Source organism: Pan paniscus, chromosome X (assembly GCF_029289425.2).
Source record: "Pan paniscus chromosome X, NHGRI_mPanPan1-v2.0_pri, whole genome shotgun sequence".
Taxonomy (NCBI): Eukaryota; Metazoa; Chordata; class Mammalia; order Primates; family Hominidae; genus Pan; species Pan paniscus.
The window spans coordinates 134,193,422-134,197,562 of record NC_073272.2 but is presented as its reverse complement, the minus strand read 5'-3'; the positions used below and the strand labels follow the sequence as shown (position 1 = coordinate 134,197,562).

Sequence of the window (4,141 nt, the reverse complement as noted above, 5' to 3'; positions counted from 1 at the left end):
TTCAAAGAGTGAATGACTGGAAGTAGGTATTGTGGGGCACCTCAAGAGTTCTGGAATGTTCTCTGTGGACCTGGGTGATGGTTACTTGGGTTGATTGCGTTTGTGATCATTCATAGAGTGAATGACTGGAAGTGGGCATTAGAGGGCGCTTCAAAAGTTCTCGAATGCTCTGCACTGAGATAGGTGACGGTTCATGGGTTCATTTTTAGCAATTGTGTGAACATTCCATAATTTAACCCTCAAATGATGATCATTGAGGTTCTTTATAATTTTTTAGTATACACAAGTAAATGTTGTTATTTATTTAAATTTGTCCGCTTCTGTATGTATTTCTTCAGGAGAGATTCTTAGAAGTGATAAATTGCTGGGTCAGAGGACATGTGCATTTTATTATTTTCTTTTTGGAAAGGTAAGACAAGTTCAGTGTAAAAAAATCAAATAGCAAATAAAAAGGACATATAGGGAAAAGTCAGTTTTCCTCTTACCCTTGACCTCCAGTCCCATCAGATCCTTTCTCAGAAGCAACCAGTGTTACCAGCTTCTGGCAGGTTCTAACAGAGATACTGTGTACATTGCATATATATTTACATATTCTTATAAGGCATTGCTTAAAGCCATACCACCACCCCATCAAGATTGTACCAATTTATAATCTCGTCAATAGCGTTTGAGAGTTCCCTTCCCCCACGATCCCGAACCCCAGCCAGGGATGATTTGGGGATTCTGAAAATATTTGAGTAAAAAGGAACAGGTTTTATTCATTCATCCATTGGCAATACATTAATGTGCTTCAGAATTCAAAAGGTGCAAAACGTCTGCCTCCCACTTTCATCCCCTAGCTGTCATAGCTCCTTTCCCCCAGAGCAATTGTGTTTTCAGTTTCTAATGCATTCTTAGGGAGAAAGTTTGCATATGTAAACAAATCCATCTATATATTCTTTTTTTTCCTGAAATTTTACACAAATGGCAGCATATTTGTATGAGCGATTACTACATGACCTCCCTCTCCTTTTCCCCTCAAAAACCTAAGTGACTTAAAACAATTATTCATTTTTTCTCATGAGCCTATGGGTAAGCTGGGAGTATCTACTATTCAGGGCCAGGCTCAGATCATCTTGGCTGGTCAGTTGATGGGTCAATTGGGGATTGGTTGGTCTAGAATGGCTTCAGCTGGGATTGTTCAGCTCTACTCCATGAGGTCTCTTACCCACAAGCAGTCTAGTCTGGGCTTGTTCTCATCGTAGTGTGAGGACTCCACAAGAACAGAAGCACAGAAGGCCTCTGGAGGCCTAGACTTGGCTCTGGCACAACGTAACTGTCTTATTCTGTCGACCAAAGCAAGCCACAGGCTAGCTAGCCCGGATTCAAGGAATGTGAGGAGCTGCAAAGTCACGTTGCAGGGTGTATGGGCTTAGGGAGGGGAAGAGCTGGGGCCATTTATTCTATCAAATACAATACTATAGGTATTGTTATGTACCTTAACCTTTTTTTTTTTAACCTAACACTGTATCTTGGAAATGACTTCATATTAGTCCACAAAGAGCTTCTTTGTTTTTTATTCTATTTCATTTTGCCAGCCCCCTATTGAAGGAAACATATTGCTTCCAGTCTTTTGCTATTATCTAACAATGCTGCAATGAATAACGTTGAACATATGTCAGATAAATTCCTAGGGGTGGAATTACTAGGTCAAAAGGTATATATATTTATTATGTTTGATAGTGACTTCCAAATTAAACTGAAAATTTTGTAATTTTTTTTCCACTGTAAAGAAATAGAAGTTCAGTTTTGTGCAGTGGCAGCATCATAGCCAGTGAGGTTTATCTGAGGAGTGATTATTGCTAATTGAAAACTTTTCCCAGTACCCCGCCATGATGGCTTGAAATATAGTTGGCGTTGGCATTTTTTGACAGTCTGTATGGAGACTAAACTAAAAATAGAAATGAAAAAAAAAGAAATGGAAGTTCATAATTTAAAATTTTTATTTTTTTGTACAAATTGATGGGGTATATGTGAAATTTTGTTACATGTATATAATGCATTGTAATGAAGTCAGAGCATTTAGGGTGTCCATAACCCAAGTACAATATATTTTTGTTAAGTATAGTCAACCTAATGTGCTGTCAAACACTGAATTTATTCCTTCTGTCTTACTGTATATTTGTAAGTACCCCTTAACCCACTTTTTTTCATCCTCCTCCCTACCTCCGATTCACCCTTCCCAGTCTCTGTTATCTGTCTGTCCACTCTCTATCTACATATGATCAAGTTTTTTAGCTCCCACATATAAGTAAGAACATTCAATATTTGTCTTTTTGTGCCTAGCTTATTTCACTTAAGATATGACTTCTAGTTCAATTGATGTTGCTGAAAATGACATGATTTCATTCTTTTTTATAACTGTATAGTATTCCATTGTGTATGTGTACCACATTTTCTTTATCCATTCATCTGTTGATGGACATTTAGGTTGATTCCGTATCTTTGCTATTTTGAAGAGTGCTGCAGTAAACATAGGAGTGCAGGTATCCCTTTGATATATTGATTTCTTTTCCTTTGGGTAGATACATGGGATTGTTAGATCAAATGGCAATTCTATTTTTAGTTTTTTGAGAAATCTCCATACTGTTTTCCATAGTGGCTATACTAGTCTACATTCCCACCACCAATGTATAAGAGTTCCTGGCCGGGCTTGGTGGCTCATGCCTGTACTCCTAGCACTTTGGGAGGCCGAGGCGGGTGGATCAAGAGGTCAGGAGTTTGAGACCAGCCCGGACAATATGCTGAAACCCTCTCTCTACTAAAAATACAAAAATTAGCCAGGCATGGTGGCGCACACCTGTAGTCCCAGCTACTCAGGAGGCTGAGGTAGGAGAATCACTTGAACCCAGGAGGTGGAGGTTGCAGCGAGCTGAGATTGCACCACTGCACTCCAGCCTAGGCGACAGAGTGAGACTCTGTCTCAAAAAAAAAAAAAAAGAGTTCCTTTTCTCTGAATCCTCACCAACATCACTTATTTTTTGTCTTTTCAGTAGTAGCCATTCTGACTGGGGTAAGATGATATCTCATTGTGGTTTTGATCTGCATTTATCTGATGATTAGCGATGTAGAGTATTTTTTCATATACCTGTTGGCTGTTTGTATGTTTTCTTTTAAGAAATGTCTATTCATGTCCTTTTCCCATTTTTTAGTGGGAATATTTGTTGTTTTCCTATTATTTGAGTTCTTGGTATATTCTGGATATTAAGTCCCCGTTAGATGAATAGTTTACAAATATTTTCTCATATTCAACAGGTTGTTTCTTAACTCTATTGATTGTTTCCTTTACTGTGCAGAAGATTTTTAGCTTGATTTGCCTATTTTTGTTTTTGTTGCCTGTGCTTTTGAGGTCTTAGTCATAAATTCTTTGTCTAGATCAATGTCCAGGAGAGTTTTCCATAGGTTTTCTTGTAGTGTTTTTATAGTTTCAAGTCTTATGTTTAATCCATTTTGAGTCGATTTTTGTATATGGTAAGAGATAGGGGTCCAATTTCATTCTGCATGTGGCTATTCATTTTTCCCAGCACTATTTGTTGAAGAAAGTGTCCTTTCCCCAGGGTAAGTTCTTGCTGGCTTTGTCAAAAATCAGTTGGCTGTGTATGTGGCTTTATTTCTGAGTTCTCTATGCTGTTCCATTGGTATATGTGTCTGTTTTTATACCATTACCATGCTGTTTTGGTTACTATAGCCTTGCAATATATTTTGAAGTCAGGTAATGTGATGCTTCCAGCTTTCTTTTTGCTCAGGATTGTTTTGGTTACTTGGACTCTTTTTTTGTTCTGTATGAATTTTAGGATTGTTTTTTCTAATTTTGTGAAGAATTATGTTGGTATTTTGATAAGGATTGCATCGAATCTATAGATAGCTTTGGGCAATGTGGTCATTTTAACTAGATTAATTTTTCCAACCCATGAGCATGGGTTTTTTTTTTTTCCATTTGTCTATGTCATCTTCAATTTCTTTTATCAGTGTTTGTAGTTTTCCTTATAGAGCTCTTTCACCTCCTTGTTTGAAGTTATTCCTACATATTTTATTTTTGTAACTATTGTAAATGGGATTACCTTCTTTTCTTTCATGTCTAGATCATTATTGGCCATCATAT

The 4,141-nt window shown here is 37.3% G+C and overlaps 1 non-coding gene across 1 annotated transcript; it reads left to right on the top strand.

The window, feature by feature from the left end:
* Positions 1–1,784: 1,784 nt before the first annotated feature.
* On the top strand, positions 1,785–1,925 carry LOC112438656 (U4 spliceosomal RNA). The gene has a single exon (XR_003027040.1). It is a non-coding gene; the product is annotated as a U4 spliceosomal RNA (small nuclear RNA).
* Positions 1,926–4,141: the final 2,216 nt, after the last annotated feature.